Source organism: Bombina bombina, chromosome 5 (genome assembly GCF_027579735.1).
Source record: "Bombina bombina isolate aBomBom1 chromosome 5, aBomBom1.pri, whole genome shotgun sequence".
Classification (NCBI taxonomy): domain Eukaryota; kingdom Metazoa; phylum Chordata; class Amphibia; order Anura; family Bombinatoridae; genus Bombina; species Bombina bombina.
In genome coordinates, this window is record NC_069503.1 from 615,381,278 (window position 1) to 615,405,414 (window position 24,137).

Genomic DNA, 24,137 nt, shown 5'->3' on the forward strand with positions numbered 1-24,137 from the left:
ATATCTTGCAGAGGGATGCAGCACTCTTAAAATTGCAAAGCTTCTGAAGCGTGATCATCGAACAATCAAGCGTTTCATTCAAAATAGTCAACAGGGTCGCAAGAAGCGTGTGGAAAAACCAAGGCGCAAAATAACTGCCCATGAACTGAGAAAAGTCAAGCGTGCAGCTGCCAAGATGCCACTTGCCACCAGTTTGGCCATATTTCAGAGCTGCAACATCACTGGAGTGCCCAAAAGAACAATGTGTGCAATACTCAGAGACATGGCCAAGGTAAGAAAGGCTGAAAGACGACCACCACTGAACAAGACACACAAGCTGAAACGTCAAGACTGGGCCAAGAAATATCTCAAGACTGATTTTTCTAAGGTTTTATGGACTGATGAAATGAGAGTGAGTCTTGATGGGCCAGATGGATGGGCCCGTGGCTGGATTGGTAAAGGGCAGAGAGCTCCAGTCCGACTCAGACGCCAGCAAGGTGGAGGTGGAGTACTGGTTTGGGCTGGTATCATCAAAGATGAGCTTGTGGGGCCTTTTCGGGTTGAGGATGGAGTCAAGCTCAACTCCCAGTCCTACTGCCAGTTTCTGGAAGACACCTTCTTCAAGCAGTGGTACAGGAAGAAGTCTGCATCCTTCAAGAAAAACATGATTTTCATGCAGGACAATGCTCCATCACACGCGTCCAAGTACTCCACAGCATGGCTGGCAAGAAAGGGTATAAAAGAAGAAAATCTAATGACATGGCCTCCTTGTTCACCTGATCTGAACCCCATTGAGAACCTGTGGTCCATCATCAAATGTGAGATTTACAAGGAGGGAAAACAGTACACCTCTCTGAACAGTGTCTGGGAGGCTGTGGTTGCTGCTGCACGCAATGTTGATGGTGAACAGATCAAAACACTGACAGAATCCATGGATGGCAGGCTTTTGAGTGTCCTTGCAAAGAAAGGTGGCTATATTGGTCACTGATTTGTTTTTGTTTTGTTTTTGAATGTCAGAAATGTATATTTGTGAATGTTGAGATGTTATATTGGTTTCACTGGTAAAAATAAATAATTGAAATGGGTATATATTTGTTTTTTGTTAAGTTGCCTAATAATTATGCACAGTAATAGTCACCTGCACACACAGATATCCCCCTAAAATAGCTAAAACTAAAAACAAACTAAAAACTACTTCCAAAAATATTCAGCTTTGATATTAATGAGTTTTTTGGGTTCATTGAGAACATGGTTGTTGTTCAATAATAAAATTAATCCTCAAAAATACAACTTGCCTAATAATTCTGCACTCCCTGTATAGTTATGGTTAAAAATATTTTTAATAAGTATTGCCAGGTTTTGAAGGAGGATCCACTGTTAAATAAGCTATTGGGTAAAAAACCTTAAATAGTGTTTAGGAAAAATGCCAATTTACACAACTATTTGGGGCTTAGTAGGTTGAAAGAGAATATTAAAGGGACAGTCTACATTCAGTATATACTATGCAACTAACATAGGCAAATTCAATTTAACTATTAAATTGCTGTATACACCTAAGTCAGAATAATAAATAATGTCTCTGTGTTAGATTGTGTATTTATAAACATATATATCCATTTTTCCATGCTATGATTCTTAGACATAATATTGTGCATAAGTGCTCTTGGTCTAGTGCGATACATCTGGCATGGTATCTTTATGGTTATATGCTTATACTTTTGTATATACTACTGTACGGGTACATATCTTGGTTTAGTCCAAGATTAGTTATCATATGCTGTTAATATACAAGCATATATTGCATTAAGAGTTAGTTTGATCTTTCTTGTTATTCTTCTTGTATTCACCTATGGTCGTATAATGCTGACATCATGTTGTTAACCCTATATTTTTATGCCTAGCATAATATGTATATTATCATACAAGCACGCTAATATTAAGATTGTGTTGTTTCAAGTATACAATTGGTTAATAGGGGTGTGTTTAACACCAAACAATGACCGATATTGAATAATCCTTTTTAAATGGCACTCACCTGTGCCTATCCAGGTTTATGAGTACGGCAATAGCCGAAACGCGTAAAACCATCCATATTTTTGTGTGCTCCATGTCGTCATTTTAATTATTTACTATAAAAAGCTGTTTTTTTTATACTTTGGATTTTTGGGATACTTCTCTTTTTTTAAGTCTACATGAATGTCACACACAACTTAGCTGAATCATAAGAAGTAGATCACACGTCACCTGTTGCAACATCATGTAGTCCCAAAGATAATAAGTTATGGTAATGAATATTTCTTTATTCCGCTGTTTGAACATGGCTGCCAAACTCTTCCCCCCTCCTTTTTACCATTCTTGTGGATGTTCTCTAAACTGCTCCTGGCAGTGCACGTGACGTCACAACATCATTCACGTGATGATGTGCATATTCTATATACCGGATGTGCAGGGGAATTGTTTGAGTGTAGGACAAACAAAAATTGAGCTCTCCACTTTTTAATTGCGAACTGTTTACAGTAAGTGTCTCAAACTCATGTTACTTGTAGAACCTTTCTCTTTCAAAGCCATAATTTATTTAGATGTACAAATCCTATGTATAGAAATTATTTTTTTGTTATGTATCGTATAATTTATACATTTTTCATGACTAATATTATAACGTCTTTTGAAGGGCATTGCCCTAAAGAAATCTGCTCTTTTACCTGAAAAAAAAAAATACAAAGACCCCCAACAGTAAAACCCACCACCCAACCAACCCCCCAAAATAAAAAACCTAACTCTAATAAAAACCTAAGCTACCCATTGCCTTGAAAAGGGCATTTGTATGTGCATTTAGCTCTTTTAAAAAAGCCCAAACCCTAATCTAAAAAAAAAACACCCATAAAAAGTTAAAAAAAAACTATCACTAACCCCCGACAATCCACTTACAGTTTCTAAAGTCCGGACATCCAGGCGGCGAGAAGTCTTCATCCAGGCGGCAAGGTCTTCAACCATCCAGGTGGCATCTTCTATCTTCATCCCGGCATTGTCTTCTATCTTCATACCAGTGGCTCTGAGAGGGTCCTTCCTTCAAGACATCCGGTGCAGAGCGTCCTCTGAATCTTCAATGCAAGGGAGCCTTTTCAAAATGGCGTCCCATGCATTCCTATTGGCCAATTTGATTTTTGAAATTCAAATCAGCCAATAGGATGAGAGCTTTTGAAATCCTATTGGCAGTTCAAATCAGCCAATAAGATGAGAGCTACTGAAATTCTATTGGCTGATTTGAAAAAATATTGTTGGTTCATCTAGCGATATTACATTATTAGATAATGTTGCGGGGCAAGTACAAAACAATGCATCAACATCTGCTGTTTATGTTTCGCATAATGTTGTTTGTCAATCCTGTGGACATCACATCAACAAATTATACATCAACCAACACAAAGTCCACCGTGGAAGATAAAGAAACACAAACCGATCAATTTAATGGAACTACATCTTCAACAATTCAAACGTACGAAACTAATACAAAGAAAAATACTTTGACTACAACTAAAGGATTGATTAAAACAGAAGATGCACACTGCTGGACAATGGGTAATGTCGCTGGTGACGTTTCAACTTCCAATGTAGCAACTTCACCTATAATGGAGAGTTCATGATCAGGTGAATATAATGAAGAAATTATCGACCCCCTGAAATGTAATATCTCACCAATTTATTCTTCCGCGCCAGACCAGTGCTACATGGATACAACAGCTGAAACTGATGTTTTAAATGACACAGAAACACCTATCCCAATAAATGAAAAATCTAAAATTAAAGACCCAGATTACATTCCAGAGTCAGGTATTTTATCAGTCGAGGAATATTCTTTTCTAAAAGAAAACACTTTTGAGGATTTTTTAAATTAAAAGAAATATATAGTTTTGAAAGCTGTTTAGAAGAGCTCATTAATCTTTTGCCATGTAAGTATTCTGATAGTATATGGAGAATGTTTGGAAGGACATAAAGATACATTGTGGCAAAGTCAACCCAGAATTGGTGAAATGCCTTTTGGCAATATACTTTTTTCAGCATCAATTTTATTCAGTGGAAATCATTTTGATAAAATAAGTGAGGTTATTGAGTTTTTTGGATTACAGACAATCTGCAAACAGACTTTATATGAAATGCAAAAAAAAAAAATACTTTTCCCAACCATTCATCTTCACTGGATTCAAGAATGTGAGAAAAACTTCAACAATATGCATGAGCGGGGTATCACATTGTGCGGTGATGGGCAATGTGATAGCCCAGATTACAGTGCAAAGTACTGTACCTACACTCTAACTGAAGATGATACTAAGTACATAGTAGATTTTATTGTAGTTCAGGTCACAGAGGCTTCGTCATCCGTAGCCATGGAATCCAAGGCTTTCCATAGAAGCATGAATAGCATACTAAACAAATCCATAGTGGTTCTTCAAGTGGCAACACACAGTCACATTAGTATAAGAAAAATTATTCGAGAAGAGTTTTCTTTTGTCAGTCACCAATTTGACATTTGGCACTATGGTAAAAACATTAGAAAGAAACTAAATGCTATTGCAAAAAAGAGGAACTGTCGCAAACTTGCTCCGTGGATTCCTAATATAATTAATCATATATGGACAGCAAGTATGATATCGAAAGGTGATGAAGAATTAATGAAACAAATTTGGCGTTCATTAATGTATCATATATGTAACATACATAACTGGCAGGGTGAAGATGTAATGAACCATTGTGGACATTCTGCTTTAGACCAAGATGAAGGGCTTGGTTGGATCCAAAAAGCAAAGCATTTGAGTCATTGAAGGAAGTAGTTTGTGATCCGAGAATGGATAAAGATTTTAAAAGCCTATCATAGTTCTGTCATACTGGAGCAATCAAAGTGTTCCATAGCCTAGTACTAAAGTATCATCTGAAACGTATCCATTTCAAAATGGATGCGATGGAGGCTAGAAAAAAATTAGCTGCCCTGGCTCATAATAACAATACCAAACGTATACAGGAAAGGATAAGTAGACAAACCATAAACAGAGGACATTTTGGTGAACGGAAGCATAAACCAGTATTTCCAAAAAGCAAACATGAATGGCAAATTCGACCGATTTAGCAAAGTATGAAATTAGACCACATATTTCCAATGCTTGCAGATGTCCTGTGTCTGGCTGCTGGTGCACTAGATATCACCTGGGAATCGAGAAACAAATCACTTCCAGATAACATAGCAGACAACCCATGTCTTAGTAAAGATGTACTTTTGGAGCGTATAATATCACGTTTCAATCAAAATTGAGGATTTGAAATGTATTTTTTTTATCATAAATATAGAGTGATAAATGATTAACTCTATTTATTTCTCTCTCTCTAACTCTCTCTCTCCAGAGAGAAAGAGAGAGATTGAATAGCCATTTTGTTTTATTTTAAGCGATTTAAGCGATTTGTATCTTAATTTGTGAACTATTCCTGCAATATACAAATATGAGTTTAATGTTAGAAAAATGTATTTATAAAGAAGTAAACTTCAAAACATTTTTATTTCAACAAAATAATACATATGATTACTATCATAGTTGTGACGGATACCCCGACTGGGTAGCTCCGCCAAAGGGGTCCTGCTTCCTCCCTGCCAACTGCAGCTATGTAGCTAACAAGTGACCACAGCCTGTAGCCACCCCTGATGCTCGACAGCATCAGTACTCAGGGTCCCACCCGGTGGCAGACTCCAGCTACCCAGAATGGGTAGCTCTGCCTGAGGATCGTTTCTCTGCCTGGAACAGGCTGCTATGTAGCCCAGGAAAGTGATTTTAGCTGGAGCCCAACCAAATAACTAGACAGACTAGCATTCAGGTGAAAATAGAACTGATTTTATTGAAAACACACACTCCTTTTATGCAGACAACTCATCTTGATAAGAACAGAAGACAATGCCACAGGTTTCCCGCCATTCCCACACCTCCAGACAGCCTGGCACCTCCATAGGAGCCACAGTCTCACATAATCCCAATACCTAGGGGTGGAGGTTTCGGGGTGATCCTGGTGGAACGGCAGCACTTCCAAAAATCAGCATGATTCATTACTGGGGACCGGAGTAACAGTCTGTTGAAGTTATGGGGTTAGGGGTGTCCAAAACCCCCAGTTCCCAAAGGAGCTCCCCTCTGAAAATTGCCATAGCTCTTGTCCTCCCTAGGGGCTACCAATCCCCAAAAGAGCGGAGCTCTGGGGCAAAGGGCTGCTGGAGCGACCAGTGGTAAATTTAGCTGGTGTCCTGTGGCCGACCGGGAGTTCCAGGAGCCCGGCCAGCCTGAGAGTAGTTAGGCGGGTGTCCGTTGTGAGGGGGCCGACCGGGAGTTCCAGGAGCCCAGCCAGCCTAGGAGAGTTTTCCTGGTCATACACCAGCTCTTCACAAAACAAGCAAACAAAAACTTCCAGAGATTGTGGTTGCTCTGAGGAGCCCAAAACCACCGAGAAACAACAGGGGTGAGGTTGTAGGGGAATTTGGGGGTAGCCTTAGCTGTCTGGTATCCGTGACATCTCCCCCCTTCCAGTTCGGCAGACCCGGCTAGACTCTTAACGGGGTCGGCCTGGGGTTGTCCGACGGTGGCCCTCCACTTCTCGGTTGCTGGGAGAGGTTATCCCATCTCTCCAGAGCTTGGGGCATCCTGGGGGGTTCCTGCTGGCATTTATACCCTGCGCCACATAAAGCAAAGTCCCAAACAAGTTTGCTAAGGTTGGCTCCCAAACAATTGCTGTTCCACAAGTTTCAGTGTCCTTAAGTTCCATGGCCAATCCCTCTGTGATACTCTGTTGAGTACCGACTGACCCACCCACAAACAAAGCCAGTGCTGGTTTCCGGCTGTATTCCCACCCCAGACCGGAGGGGGAGGTTGCTCCTTGGTGGGGCAAGTAAAGCTCGGGTGTCCAAACATGTGGCACCAACTGTATAAACTTTTATCCTCCTTGCCCAATGCAATGCCTGCACTTGGTGAGAAATACTCCGGGACAAGAAAAGGGTAGAGACCCTGCCAAGCTACTGAGGGGAGAGTCCTTCTGTCTCTTCTCCCAAGAAGGAGATCTACCGCTGGGGAGGGAGGTCTGCTACCTCTGATCCATGGGAAACTGTGCTGCCGCTGGGGAGGGAGACCGGCTGTCTCTGCTCCCTTTATGGGGTTCTGCCGCTGGGGAGAGAGATCAACTGTCTCCTCTCCCAGAAAAGGATTCGGCCACTGGGGAGAGATATCGATACCCGTCTCTCCCTGCAAGGGTTTCTCTGTAAGGGGAGGGAGGACGACTACCTCCGCTCCCGAAGGATGGATCTGCCACTGAGGAGAGAGACCAACTGTCTCTTCTCCAAGGAAGGGGTTCTGTGTAAGGGGAGGGAGGACGACTACCTCCGCTCCCAGGGGATGGCTCTGCCACTGGGGAGAGAGACCAACTATCTCCTCTCCCAGGAAGGGGTTCTGCTTACGGGGAGGGAGAACAACTACCTCTGCTCCCAGGGGATGGCTCTGCCGCTGGGGAGAGAGACTGACTGTCTCCTCTCCCTGTACCTGGCTCTGCTGCTGGGGAGAGAGACCGACTGTCTCCTCTCCCGGGAAGGGGTTCTGCTGCTGGGGAGAATTATCGGCATCCATCTCTCCCTGCAAGGGGTTCTCTGTAAGGGGAGGGAGGATGACTACCTCCACTCCCAGGGGATGGCTATGCCGCTGGGGAGAGAGACCAATTGTCTCCTCTCCCGGCTCCTGGCTCTTCCGCTGGGGAGAGAGACTGACTGTCTCCTCTCCCAGGAAGGGGTTCTTCTTACAGGGAGGGAGGATGACTACCTCCGCTCCCAGGGAATGGCTCTGTCGCTGGGGAGAGAGACCGACTGTCTCCTCTCCCTGCTCCTGGCTCTGCCACTGGGGAGAGAGACCGACTGTCTCCTCCCCCAGGAAGGGGTTCTGTTTACGGGGAGGGAGGATGACTACCTCCACTCCCAGGGGATGGCTCTGCCGCTGGGGGGAGAGACCGACATCCATCTCTCCCTGCAAGGGGTTCTCTGTAAGGGGAGGGAGGATGCCTACCTCCTCTCCATGATTTCCTGGGGCTGTTACAGGTGCTGGGCAGAGGCCGGCAACTCTCTGCCCTGTTTCCAGCACTTCTGCTGGGGTGGCTCCTTTGTCCCTGTCTATAAGCTCGGGCCCAGGCTGCTGATCTAGCAGCTCGTCACCGCTTATGCTCTGTTGCCACTCATCTGAGGCCAACCTCCATGATTCCCAGTGTGCTGAACTACAGCTCCCTGCAGACTCCGTGGCATGCTGCAGAACTCAGTCTAGCAGCCTCTTGTATGCCTTTTCCAGTCCCCATTCTTGGACAATAAGCGATACCATATTGGATACCAGCCAGGGTACCCCCGAGAGATCCAACAGCTGCTCTCGGGAGTGGCCAATGTTCGTTACTCCCAGTTCCGCCCCGCTCCCAAATTCTGGGTCTTCTGTCAACTTTTCCAATAGTAACCCAGGGCCGCCAAAGCCCTCTGTGGGGGAGCAATCCTCCAGCCATGGCCATACTTGCATAGCGAGCCATCGGAGGTCCCGATAGCCGTCCTCCACCCACATCTCTGCCCAAGCCAGTCGATCTAGTTCCTATAGTCATTCCTCCATGGGCTGCTCTCCCAGGACAAGCACTCGCAACTCCCACCGGACCCAGTACCTCTCATCATCTGTGGGGAGGACCTTTCCATCACAATCCTTTTCTTGTTGAAGCCTCTCCCTCCATAGTTGCCGGCGGACAATGCTCCTGCAGCTCAGCTGGTCCAGTTCAGAACCAGGACCATCCAGCTGGGTCAGTGACTCCTGTACTCTCCTTAGGTACTCGGCTTCCATAGTTACCAGCTACTGTGGCCCTTCTCTGTCAGCAGGAATCGTGTGGAAGAAGCAGATCCCACTGCTGCCAGCCAATGTGATGGATACCCGACTGGGCAGCTCCGCCAGAGGGATCCTGCTTCCTCCCTGCTGACTGCAGCTATATAGTTAGCAAGTGACCACAGCCTATAGCCACCCCTGATGCCAGACAGCATCAGTACCCAGAGTCCCACCCTGTGACAGACTCCAGCTACCCAGTGTGGGTAGCTCTGCCTGAGGATTCTTTCTCTGCCTGGAACAGGCGGCTATATAGCCCAGGAAAGTTATTTTAGCTGGAGCCCACCCAAATAACTAGACAGACTAGCATTCAGGTGAAAATAGAACTGATTTTATTGAAAACACACACTCCTTTTATACAGACAGCTCATCTTGATAAGAACAGAAGATCTGTGATCCCGGTGGAGCGGCAGCACTTCCAGGGTGTCATTTTAAAGCTCTCAGTCCCACAGTCCAAAAATCAGCATGATTTGTTACTGCGGACCGGAGTTACAGTCCGTTAAAGTTATGGGTTTAGGGGTATCCAAAAACCCCAGTTCCCAAAGGAGTTCCCCTCTGATAATTGCCACAGCTCTTGTCCTCCCTAGAGGCTACCAATCCCCAAATGAGTGGAGCTCTGGGGCAAAGGGCTGCTGGAGCAACCAGGGGTAAATTTAGCGAGTGTCCTGCTGTCCTGTGGCCGACCGGGAGTTTCAGGAGCCCGGCCAGCCTGAGAGGAGTTAGGTGGGTGTCCATTGTGAGGCGGCCGACTGGGAGTTCCAGGAGCCTGGCCAGCCTAGGAGGGTTTTCCTGGTCATATACCAGCTCTTCACTAAACAAGCAAACAAAAACTTCCAGAGATTGTGGTTGCTCTGAGGAGCCCAAAACCACTGAGAAACAACAGGGGTGAGGTTGTAGGGGGGGTTGGGGGTAGTCTTAGCTGTCTGGTATCCGTGACAATAGTAATTATAAACTATGGGGCCGATTTACCATTGTGCAGAGGATCATGTCCACCGCACATCGATAAATGACGACAGCATACGATGTAGGCATTTATCATTGCATAAGCATTTCTAGGGAAATGCTTGTGCAATGCCACCTCCTGCACATTGGCCGCTAGCAGGGGTTGTCAATCAACCCAATTGTATCTGATCGGGCTGATAGCTGTCTGCTGACTCAGAGGTGGCGGACGAGTTAAGGAGCAGCGGTCTTAAGACTGCTGCTTCTTAAGGCCTGTTTCCAGCGAGCCTGAAGAAACAGATACATTCAGCTAAATAAGGGGCTTGATAAATCGGCCCCATATATGAATACAATGTTTACTCTCTTAAATTGTTAATTGGTGTCACTAGTTATTTCATGGTATACTTTCCTTATTTTTTGGGGTTTGTCTTTTTTCATTGTTTTTCTTTTTTTTGTGTGTGTATTTGCCAAAAACCTGATTAGGTAAGTTGACTAGGAAAACACACTCTATTTATGTAAATCTTTCTTTGTCTATTACTTAGATATTACATTAATGGATCAAATAAATACCAATACAGATAAACAATAAAAATAACTTTAATAATATGTTATCTGTTAAATAAATATAATATATATATTATCAATCCCAGATCATTTCATTTGCAGGCTCATGGTCATCAGCATATTTAAAAGCCACATAAATATTGCCTGGTGCAGGATAATGTTAACGTATTTTTCTAACCACACAAGACGGTATCGGTTTTCTTTGACGTGGTCCAAGCTGACCGTGTACTAGAATAGTGAATCTTCTATATGCAACCCTGCAGAAGTCACTGATAACGAAAAATAAAATTTTAAAAACTATTTTATGTTCATCTTTCATAAATATTCATAAGGCATCAAATCAGATCACAATTTATCACCTACCTTTGTCTCATGTCACATATTCTAATACTGGTGTCCAAATTTTCACCATAATCAGAAAACTCTGCCATCATTCTCCTTTCAGCAAGGTCTACTGAAACATAATCTAAAGCTGCCACACATTGTGCATCTTCTGGTAAATGTTCTAAAATTTTGGTAATCTCTCTCTACAACATAGAGATTCAACTTCAGTGGGCAAACATTGACAATTACCACATGTGCACCAGTTGGTGTTGCCAATTATTTCTTGTTGTGTCTAACTAACTTATGATGGGTTTAATGTACTCTGAGATTGTGTTCTGATTGGGTCCCATCTATGTATATTTATTGGATTAAATAATTTCAGCCGTGAATGTCTCCGTTCATCCATTTCCCTTCTCTAATATAATAATATAATATATATATATATTTATAGAGAGAGAGAGAGAGAGAGAGAGAGAGAGAAAAAATAACGCACAATGTAGATAGATAGAAACGTCTTTTTTCTCTGTGTATCATTACTCACCATCAGTTCAATTTCCTCAGGATCCATTTAAAAAATTGTTTGATGCGGACATTCTTTGAAAATAAGAAACAAATTACAATAATTCAAATAATTATTTAAAAAATAAATGTTTTTTTTTTAAATATCACACTGTTCTAAAATATTTGGTAAATGTATTTGACAGTAACTAAGAATTTTATAATAATTTTAAAGGTTTTGTAGTGGTGTCTATTATGTTACTGTTTATAAAATATAAATAAAAATAAAAATAAATAATTATGTAATTTTCAAAGGCTATAATGTACAAAACTCAAATAAAGAAAACACACATATATTTATTTCTGACAATGACACAATGGTGCCCATTTAACAAGCTCCGTAGTGAGCTTCTGGGCAGGTGTTTCTGGCGAGCCTTCAGGCTCGCCAGAAACAGCAGTTATGAAGCAGCGGTCACAAAGACCGCTGCTCCATAACCTGTCCGCCTGCTCTGAGCAGGCGGACAGACATCGCCGGAAATCAAAGCGATCGAGTACGATCGGGTTGATTGACACCCCCCTGCTGGTGGCCCATTGACAGCAAGTCTGCAGGGGCGCGGCGTTGCACCAGCAGCTCTTGTGAGCTGCTGGTGCAGTGCTGAATACGGAGAGCGTATTGCTCTCCGCATTCAGCGAGGTCTAGCGGACCTGATCCGCACTGTCGGATCAGCCCGGCAGACTTTGTTAAATTGAGGCCATTGAATGTATGTTACATGTTAAAATCTAATCTGATACCTACCTTGTGATTCACAGTGGTATTTTCAAATGATAGAAATCCTATTACAAACCTAAACATTTTAGATCACAAAACATGACATGTTAATTCAGTAGAAGCTGTGATGTGACAGAAAACAGGACATGCAGTGGTCAACACAATAAGTAGTGGTGCCAAAATAGGAGATTTAAAAAAAGTAGAAGTAGTGATCTGACAGAAAACAGGACTTGTAGTGGTTAACACAATTAGTAAAGGTGCCAAAAATGGTCATGTTTAATCATTAGAAGCAATGAAGTTATGGAAAACATGGCATAGTGTTTAACACAATAAGTAGTAGTGCACAAATAGAACCAGTTAACTCAGAAGAAGCAGTGGTGTGAATGAAAACAGGACATGTGGTGATTAACACAATAAGTAGCAGTGTCAAAACAGATCTTGATTACTCAGTAGAAGCTGTGATTTGACAGAAAACAGGACATACAGTAGTTAACACAATAAGTAGTGGTGGCAAAACATGACCTATTGAGTCGTCCATTACCGGCCCCCCTACCAAACCACATCATTATTAACTTATTACTTTAAGAATAAAGAAACATACACATATCTCGTGGTATAAAATTCTGGCCACAGCCTGTTTATTAATTTAACATAATTTTAATAACCAAATCAATAAATAAACGAAGTGCAATAACAAAAACAATAACAACAATAATAACAATAACCCAACTCTCAATGCGCTAGCATCACTGTAATCCCTTTTATCTTAACCCCCCACCCCAAGGGGTTAAAATTCATCATCACCACTACTAGACCAGGCAAGGCGCTAAGTCCGTACCAACCACCTAATACCAGCTCCAAGGGACCCCGTGCCCAAGGAGCCAATTACCTAGCTCTCCCCACCCATTGGGAGGCTAACCACCAGCCACTTCTTGCCTTGGTCTGCCAATTGATGATGCTAGCACACCGCCACAAACTGGGAAGACACCTCTTCCCCAGTTCCCCCACCAATCACATCAGCAATTGGAGTCTTTCCCGAATGGCTAGAATGAAAAGCCGTAATCCAAATTCGTTCAGGTGAACACCGTCCTGTAGGTAAAATTCACCTTTTCCCACGTCCTCTAAGTCCTCATGATGGACCACTGCCCCACTAATCTTCTTCATAAATGCTGTGACCAATTTGTTCACTTTTCGTCTACTATTATCCAACCTAGCTTGGTCCCATTGTGGACCAAACGATCCTTATTCCAGGAAATAATTCTCGTAATCTTGACATATCTCTCTTAATCCTCCTGACCAGTTCTTTTTGTGGCAGAGACCCAGATCGTTTCCACCGGCATGAATGACCAACACATCAGGACGGGTAAATTGTTTGGACGACGGAAAACACGACTTGGTCCCATCGCAAGCCCCGAATCCCGAACCACCGGAGAACCGCTTTTTCTTTCGGAAAACCTAGCTGCAGGCCATCTTCCTTAGACCCTGCCGCCCTTCGAGCACAATAAATGAAAGAATGGCCCACCAACCAGACCTGCAGCGGCTCTGTGAGACATGTAGGGGGGGGGGGGGAAACATGATTATAGCAACAGATGAGGATGGACGTAAGTCCGATAACACTTGGATGACCATCTCCCCACCCCTTTTACCACTCCCTCCCCCAATCCCAGAGCGGCTGCCTCGGTTGCTGCGCCTATCCTAAAGGAATGTGAACCAAATTCCCCCGGATTGAATCCTGCCGTGTTTAATGCCCTACCTAACACCCTCCGGAATTGAAATTGTGATAAAGCCTCGCTATCCTTATGCAACAGCAACGACCCTCCCACCTTTGGTCTAATTGCCAAAAATTTTTGCAATGCCCTACACGGACACAACTCCACTCCCGTGGGATACAACCTCACCGTTTTGCCCTTTCCTCCTTGATCAGTCTTTGACCGTCTCAAAAATATGGACACATGTGAGTCCGTCACCTCGATGTCACAAATACCCACTCCACCTTGCGCACTCTTCGAGCAACTTATCAGTTCTGAAATCCGGAATGCTCCGAAAAAGGCCAAAGCAAAGGCCGTTTGAAAAAGTATTGTCTCATACTCGGATTTACACACCACCCTCAGTACTCTCCAAAGATGTGACAGCAAGGAAAAGGAAATCGGCCTTCTACTATCCGCCCCACTTCCCTTTTTCTTCAAACCTCTCACAATCTGCCTGACGCAAAACATCTTGGTGATATCGACTACCCTCATCAACTTAAATCTGAAGGCTAACGCCGTCAGCCTTTTTTCAATAGCGGAGGGGGATAAACCATACCCCTTCCACTGCCATATCCATTTCAACAAGAGGTTCTGACACCCTTGTCCGCCCTCTGTGACTTCCTGCTGAACTAGCAAAAGTTCCCACTCTCTCCAAATCTTTTCGTATGCTCTCCACGAACTCGGGGCCAGTGAAGATCTTACCACATCGGCCAATCCCCCAAGCCAAGGCTCCATAAATGTTCTGGAACTTCCTTCCCCAATTTGTCTGCCCCCGGAGCCAGCTCCCGAAAGCACTGCCACTGAAAACGAGAGAGTGCGTCAGCTACTGAGTTCTGCACCCCAGGTATATGCTTTGCCCTGACCAAGATGTTCAATTTCATACACTGCAGCACAAAAACCCTCAACAGCCGGATCACTGCCTGAGAAGATGATGACAAACTATTAATTGCAGCCACGACACCCATGTTGTCCGTGAACAACAGGAGCGACTTGTCCCGAAGTTCACTGCTCCAAACAAACAATGCTACCAAAATCGGAAAGAATTCTAGGAATACCAAGTTCGTTATCAATTCACTCGCAATCCATTCCGTTGGCCACGCTGCCGCGCACCATTCGTTGCCAAAAATTGCCCCAAAGCCTTTACTCCCTGCGGCATCAGTCACTAGCCCAAGCTCCTCACCCGATATTCTGGGTGGCTGAATCAAAGCGGCCCCATTGAAATTCTCCAGAAATACTTTCCATACCTTGAGATCTTTCTTAATGGACGACGTCAGCCGTATGAAATGATGCGGCTGTTGAATGCCCGCTGTCGCCAATGATAGCCTGCGACAGAACACCCTACCCACTGGGATGATCCGGTATGCAAAGTTTAACTTGCAGATCAAGGACTGCATTTCCACTAGTTGCACTTTTGAAACTGATAAGAAACGTAAGATGATGCTTACTAGGTCCTGCACCTTATCCTCAGGAAGCCTGCACTCCATCAATCTAGAATCAATCGTAATGCCTAGAAAATTCAGCATTGACACTGGTCCCTCCGATTTTTCCATTGCAATGGGTACTCTAAAATCTTCCACTACTCTGTAAAAGACATCTCTCAACCTTTCGCAAACTGTGGTACCCTCGGGACCCACAAATAGAAAATCGTCCAGGTAATGTACCACCGACGAAAAACCAGCCCGCACCTTGACCACCCATTCCAAAAAAGGGCTAAAACTCTCAAATAATGCACATGATATGGAGCATCCCATGTGCAGGCATAGGTCCACGAACACCTTTCCTTCAAAACAGCACCCCAGCAACCTGTGTGAAATTGGGTGCACTGGGATTAACCGAAAAGCCGATTCAATGTCAACTTTTGCCAACTGCACTCCCTTTCCTGCCGCCCTGACCATAGCCACCGCTGAGTCAAATGAGGCATATTTTACTGATGCCAGCTCAGGTGGGATCCCCTCATTCACCGAATTACCCTTCGGGAAGGATAGGTGATGTATCAGCCTAAATTTTCCAGGATCCTTCTTAGGGACCACTCCCAACGGAGATTGCCTTAATCCTGGAAAAGGCGGGGCGTCAAAAGGACCCGCCATCCTTCCCAGTTCCACTTCCTTCCCCAATTTTTCTTTCACCACCTGCGACCATTCCCTAGCCGATTTCAAATTGCCCGCAAAATGGTCAGAACCTCCAACCGATGGAATGACAAAACCAAACCTAAATCCATGTAATAACCTTGCCGCTTCCTCCCTGCAGCCCCATCTACTGGCGTAACGACCTAGCCAGGGCTCCATCTTTTCCACCCTGATTGGGGACACCCCCTTCTTTAGGGGACTCGGCTCTCCCCCCAACTTTTCCTTTCCTGAAACACTTGGCAAAGGCGTGGGCCCCGCCACAACCTGAGCATTCGTGTCGGAACTTACACGAAGTTCCCCATTTGCACTGCCCTTCATTGTATGCAAAGCAGAAACCTTTTCTGCTCGCGGACTGAGAGGTGGAAGTAGCTGTGGCCGGACTGCCGGACCCCGACCGAAAGGACTGCACCGATCTCAGTGGCGTCATGATTTTTAACCAAAGCCCCATGTCCCAGTCATCCCACCTCATCGCAGGCTTTACTGCCATCCTCTGACGAAACTGTTCGTCGTATGTCCACCACGCCATACCCCCGTATGTGCGCTGGGCTGCTGCGATCTCATCTAGATAACAGTACATGGAAGCTCCCTGTTCTGGAAACCTCTCTGACATCACACTAGTGTAAATCACGAAAGATTGAAACCAATTGGAAAAGGTTTTTGGTAGCTTCCTATATCGCCTCTTTCTCTCATCTTCCTCCTTTTTAACGCTGTCTTTTTTGGGATCATCTGCTACTTCAAAAGACTGTTCCAAAGTGAGCAAAGAGAACAACTCTATATATTCCCTGGACCATACTCTGCCCCTAACCTCCTTTGTTAAATGCAGCCCTAACGGACCAATCGAGCATAAGCATGACCTAGCCATGGCTGTATCCGCCACTCGGAGCTCCGAGGGTTCAGCCCCCCCTTGTTGCCCTACCGAAGGTGCATTCGTTACTACTGCCCCATTGCTGACGACTGCCGCGGTCGTTTGTGGCCCCTTCTGCCCCATTCGGGGCCCATGCCCTCTCCAGCGGCAACTGTGTACTCGCGGGTGCAGCTGAAGCCTCAACTGACCGCAACAGCGCCCTCAACCCTTCCACCAACTGCATGGATACTTTATCACTACTGGCCCCTTCCCCCCTCCGCTGTGACGAAGAAAAACTCTCACCTGCTAACGCCGTCACCGCCGGCACCTCCGTCTGCGGCGGTCCCCCACACTGTGATCGTCTCCCCCCTTGGTCATTTTCTGTTGGCGCTTTGTCCTCATGGTGAACCTGTAATATATCAACTGCATGACCCCCGGCAAATGGTCCCGTATTGATTTTCGGTATTGCGTCGCTTACCCGTCTTACTGTGTTTACCTCCTGTTCCCTGACGACACTTTTTGCAATAATACTATTTTGTGCTATACTTCTCCTTTTCTGTGTCACACTTCCCCTTCCTTTGCTGGCTTTCCTGGCCGTACCTCCCCTCTGCCCCAGAGGGCTCCTCCCCAAAACTCTACTCCTAACCGCCTCCCCAACCTGGTGTAAAACATACCCCCCCCCCCTGTCCCTTACCCCACCACCCCTTTTTGTGTAGCCACTTACCATTCCGACCCGGGAGGGCTGCTCACTGTATGCCTCTTCACCCGTGTCCAGCTGTATAATGTCCGTCCAAGATTCTGCTAGGCGGAAAGGCTCGTCCTCGCCGCCGTCCCTGTATTCTCTACCTTGTAACCTGGACACCATTGCATCTGTTAAATATATAACCTGATTGTTACTCATATCCAACCTTTTTTCCAATGTTTGCCCCACATTTTGCCCAACACCTGATCCTCCATGTAAATTAATTTCCTTACCCTGCTCCCGTCCGCTTGTACTGTAACTATCCCCCCTACGGTCAGGGGACGGGGGAACCATGTCTTCCCCGTCTGAAGAGCTAGGGAATTCCTCAATGCACACTGGTTCGCTATATACACTCGGGTTGTGTTTTTTATTGCTGCCCCTCCCACTCCCGCAACCCTTAAGGGGGCGGGATGCCCTGTGCCAATGTTGGCTTGTCCCACTCGCCACCCTGCTTCCCCCACTGGGCCTCTCCCTTTCGTAATGATAATCCCTGTCATTAAACATTTCTCCCCCTTCCCCGTTATCCTGGAATAATATTGGGCTTTCTCCCCTACCTACCTCTTCCAAAACTATCTCCGCTTGTGAAACGGCACGGGCCGCCGTGCCACTCCTGGCCTCATGTTGCCCCCTTATACTTACACTCCCCTCGCGGGCTGCCGAAATGACCCGGTGTTGCCCCTCCCTATGCTCTCCTAGCTGGGTACCTGCTTTACTGGCCACTATGGGTTCCCGCTGCGGCCCCACCCTTAATTCCTTCGACTGCCTTTCTCCCGCTTGAAAAGAAAGCCCCGCTGTGCTATTTTCCGTATTCTTTTCCCGCCTTTTGCCTTGCACGCCCACCGTGTCTCCTTCTCCCCGGCTGCCTACTCCGTTACCCCCAGTGTCACTCCTATTATGCTCCGCTCTCCCCCCCCCTTCCGCCACTGTCCCTTCCCCCCCTGAACAAAGAGGCCCCCCTGGGCCGTTGGCGTTAACCCTTGTCTTACCTACTGAGGGCCTTTTTCCTTGTGCCTCCACCTCTGCCTCCACCATGAGCCGCCGTGCGTCCCCCACTGCCCTCACCTGCTCGACCGCCACACTCCCCGACTTCTTACCCGGCCTCGCCTCTCTGCTTGGACTCCGTCTGCGTTGAGTCCCTTGTGGCCTATGCTCTGGGCTGAGCCGATTGGGAGGCCGTGTCTGTCGCACCGGTCTGGATTTTGGAGCCGCTTCACCTTCTTCCACTCCGCCTTCTTCTTCGCCCAGAAGCCTGCCGATCCGATCCTGGATCCAAGAAGAGCCTTTCTCCGCTGCCGCTGACCGGATCCTTGCCAGCAAGTCTTCGATCTCCATCTTCAATCACCGATGCTTCCGCAGGACAATCTTCGGGAGCTGCTTCCGCGACCAGGTAAGCTCAGGAACTGCCTAGCCTCGCCCTGGTCTTCGCCCGTCACTTCCTGTCTGAGCTCCACCCAGCGACCGGGGCCTTCTCCTCCCATCCGGTCAACGGGCCCCTCCTCCTACATGCGTTCCGCCTCCGGGGCCCACCCAGGACCTGTTTAATTAGTAAAAGCAGTGATGTGACAGAAAACAGGACATGTAGTTGTTAACACTATAAGTAGTGGTGGCAAAAAAGGAGCTGTTTTATCAGTAAAAGTAGTGATGTGACAGAAAACCGGTCATGTAGTGGTTAACACTATAAGTAGTGGTGTCAAAACAGGACCTGTTTAATCAATAAAAGCAGTGAGGTGACAGAAAACAGGACGCTCTCCTTATTTATTAAACAAGCTGTCAAAAAGCTGCGCACCAAGTACGGGGCGATGAGCAGCAGACTGTTGTTAACTAACAGTCATCGATCTCGCTGCTATTCGGCTTTTTCCCAACTTTATTTATACCCTGTCACTAAACACCGCCACTATACTAAAATGTTTAACCCCTATCCCGCCGCTCCCTGACCCCGCCGCAACTAAATAAAGTTATTAACCCCCATCCCACCACTCCCGGAGCCCACCGCAACTCTAATAAAGTTATTAACCCCTATCCCTCCGCTCCCGGAGCCCACCGCAACTCTAATAAAGTTATTAGCCCCTATCCCTCCGCTCCCGGAGCCCACCGCAACTCTAATAAAGTTATTAACCCCCATCCCTCCGCTCCCGGAGCCCTCCGCAACTCTAATAAAGTTATTAACCCCTATCCCTCCGCTCCCGGAGCCCACCGCAACTAAATAAATGTATTAACCCCTAAACCCCTGGCCTCCCACATCACTACCACTTACTAAACCTATTAACCCCTAAACTGCCAGCCCCCACATCGCCATAAACTAAATTAAGCTATTAACCCCTAAACCTAACAACTAACTTTACATTAAATATGAACTCATCTCTATCTTATAATAAATTTAAACTTACCTTTAGAACTAAAATAAACTATATTAAACTACTAATTAGCCTAACCTAACTATTATACTAAAATTACATTAAACTACAAATTAAATTAACTATATTACATATTTAAAAACCTAACCCTAATCATATTATTTAAATCTACAATAAAGAATTACTAAGTTACAAAATAATAACAACTAAGTTACACAAAATAAAAAAACACTAAGTTACACAAAATAAAAAATAAATGATCAAATATTTAAACTAATTACACCTAATCTAATAGCCCTATCAAAATAAAAAAGCCCCCCCAAAATAAAAAAAAGCCCTAGCCTACACTAAACTGCAAATGGCCCTTAAAAGGGACTTTTGCGGGGTATTGACCCAAAGAAATAAGCTCTTTTACCATTAAAATAAAATACAAACACCCCCTAACAGTAAAACCCACCACCCACACAATCAACCCCCCCAAATAAAAACCTATCTAAAAAAACCAAGTTGCTGAAAAATTTGTATGGGCATTGCCCTTAAAAGGGCATTTAGCTCTTTTTCTGCCCAAAGTCCCTAACTAAAATTAAAACCCACCCAATAAACCCTTAAAAAACCTAACACTAACCCCCGAAGATCCACTTACAGTTTTTGAAGACCCAACATCCATCCTCATCCAAGCGGCAGAAGTCCTCAGCGAAGCCAGCAGAAGTCTTCATCCAAGCGGGCCGAGGTCTTCATCCAACCAGATAGAAGTCTTCATCCAGACGGCATCTTCTATCTTCATCCATCCGACACGGAGCATCCTCTTCTTACGATCGCCGATGAAGAATGAAGTTTTCTTTAAATGATGTCATCCAAGATGGCGTCTCTTACATTCCGATTGGCTGATAGAATTATATTAGCCAATAGGAATTAATGTAAAAAAAATCCCATTGGCTGTTGCTTAGGTTTTTTATTTGGGGGGTTTGGTTGTGTGGGTGGAGGGTTTTACTGTTGGGGGGGTGTTTGTATTTTATTTTACAGGTAAAAGAGCTGATTTCTTTGGGGCAATGCCCCGCAAAAGGCCCTTTTAAGGGCTATTAGCAGTTTAGTTTAGGCTAGGGTTTTTTTATTTTGGGGGGGCTTTTTTATTTTGATAGGGCTATTAGAGTTGGTGTAGTTAGTTTAAATATTTGATAATTTATATTTTATTTTGTGTAACTTAGTGTTTTTTATTTTGTGTAACTTAGTTGTTATTTTTTGTAACTTAGTAATTCTTTATTGTAGATTTAAATAATTTGAATAGGGTTAGGTTTTTAAATATGTAATTTAGTTAATTTAATTTCTAGTTTAATGTAATTTTAGGATAATAGTTAGGTTAGGTTAATTAATAGTTTAATATAGTTTATTTTAATTTTAGTATAATAGTTAGGGTAGGTTAATTAATAGTTTAATATAGTTTAATGTAATTTTAGTATAATAGTTAAGGTAGGTTAATTAATAGTTTAATATAGTTTAATGTAATTGTAGGATAATAGTTAGGGTAGGTTAATTAGTTGTTTAATATAGTTTATTTTAATTCAACAGGTAAGTTTAAATTTATTATAAGATAGGGATGAGTAAATATTTAATGTAAAGTTAGCAGGTTGTTAGGTTTAGGGGTTAATAGCTTAATTTAGTTTATGGCGATGTGGGGGCTGGCGGTTTAGGGGTTAATAGGTTTAGTAAGTGGTAGTGATGTGGGAGGCCAGGGGTTTAGGGGTTAATACATTTATTTAGTTGCGGTGGGCTCCGGGAGCAGAGGGATAGGGGTTAATACATTTAGTTAGTTGCGGCGGTGTCGGGGAGTGGTGGGATGGGGGTTAATATATTTATTTAGTTGCGGTGGGGTCTGGGAGCGGCGGGATAGGGGTTAATACATTTATTTAGTTGCGGCAGTGTCAGGGAGCAGCGGGATAGGGGTTAATAACATTATGTAGGTGGCGGCGATGTCGGGGGTGGCAGATTAGGGGTGTTTAGACTCGGGGAACATATTAGGGTGTTAGGTGTAAACGTAACTTTTATTCTACCATAGAAATCAATGGGATTTTGGGCAGCAGCGAATATGAGCTTTCGCTGCTTTCAGACTCTCATTGATTTCTATGGCATCCGCGGCCTCCAGGGTGGCGGATTGAGAACCAGGTACACTGGGCCGGAATAGTGGCGAGCGTACCTGTTAGAAGTTTGATAACTTGCAAAAGTTGTCATCTGTAATGATGTAAGCATCGATCTGTGTCGGACTGAGACTGGCGAATCGTATGTTATGTCACAAATTTCAACTTTTGCCAGTCTGTAGGCTTTGATAAATAGGTCGAATCAGGCTCACCACAATTACACTGCGGAATTCCAGTGTATTTGCGGCTGACGGCTTGATAAATAGGCCTCTATAAGTAGTGGAGGCAAAACAGGACCTGTTTAATCAGTAGAAGCAGGGATGTAACAGAAAACAGATGTAGTCGTAAACACAATAAGTAGCAGTGTCAAAACAGGACTTGATTACCTAATAGAAGCAATGAAGTTACAAAAAACAGAATATCCAATTGTTAACACAATAAGTAGTGGTGGCAAAACAGCACCTTTTTAATCAGTAAAAGCTGTGATCTGACAGAAAACAGGACATGCAGTGGTTAACACAATGGGGTCCATTTATCAAGCTCCGTATGGAGCTTGAAGGGCCGTGTTTCTGGCGAGCCTTCAGACTCACCAGAAACACCAGTTATGAAGCAGCGGTCTAAGACCACTGCTCCATAACCTGTCCGCCTGCTCTGAGGAGGCGGATAGAGATCGCGTGAAATCAACCCGATCCAATACGATTGGGTTGATTTACACCCCCTGCTAGCGACCAATTGGCCACGAATCTGCAGGGGGCAGTGTTGAACCAGCAGTTCACAAGAACTGCTGGTGCAATGCTGAATGCGGAGAGTGTATTGCTCTCCGCATTCAGCAATATCTGTCGGACATAATCCACTGATCAGATCATGTGGGACAGACATTTCATAAATAGGCCCCAATAAATAGCAGTGTCAAAACAGGACTTGATTACTCAGTAGAAGCAATGAAGTAACAAACCACAGGACATGCAGTTGTTAAAACAATAAGTAGTGGTGGCAAAACAGGACCTGTTTAATCAGTAGTAGCAGTAATGTGCCAGAAAACAGGACATGTAGTGGTTAACACAATAATTTAAATTGCTAAAACAGGAAGTTTTTAATATTTACACTTTTGATTTAGCCAGACAGGGATTGCTAGAAAAATGTAATGTCCATTATTATTCCTTCTGTGATAGATTACAACTAAAATGTCACTTATTCCAATGTGTTTTCATTATATTAAAAAATACTTATCAAACAGCCAGATTACAAGTTTTGCGTTATGAGTGGCTTGGTAATAACTTGCAAGTTATTTCCACCGCTCACCTTTAATAGCGCTGCTATTACAGGTTTGCAAAAACCTGGCGATATGGCTGCATTGAACTCCATACCGCACACAAATACCAGCGCTGCTTTGAGCTGGTATGACGTGCTCGTGCACAATTTCCTCATAGACATCAATGGGGAGAGCCGGCTAAAAAAAAGCCTAACACCTGCAATAACGGAGTGTAAAGCTCCATAACACAGCCCCATTTTTGTCTATGGGGAAAAAAAAGTTATGTTTACACCTAACACCCTAACATAAACCCTGAGTCTAAACACCCCTAATCTGCTGCCCCCGACATCGCCGACACCTATATTACACTTATTAACCCCTAATCTGCCGCCCCCACCTACCTACACTTATTAACTCCTAATCTGCCGTCTCCAATGTCGCCGCCACCTACATACATTTATTAACCCCTAATCTGCCACCCCCAACGTTGCCGCCGCCGCCAATATACTAAAGTTATTAACCCCTCAACCTCTGGTGTTCCACATCACTAACACTTAATGAATATATTAACCCCTACACCTAACCCTAAGTCTAACCCTAACACCCCTAACTTTAATATAATTAAATAAATCTAAATAAAACAATTATTACCTAAATAATACCTATTATTAAACTAAATACTTACCTATAAATAAACCCTAAGATAGCCACACTATAACTAATAGTTACATTGTAGCTATCTTAGGTTTTATTTTTATTTCACAGCTAAGTTTGTATTTATTTTAACTAGGTAGACTAGTTAGTAAATAGTTATTAACTATTTACTAACTACCTAGTAAAAATAAATACAAATTTACCTGTTAAATAAAACCTAACCTGTCTTACAGTTAAACCTAACATTACACTAAAATTAAATAAATTACATTAATTAAATACAATTAACTAAATTACAAAAAA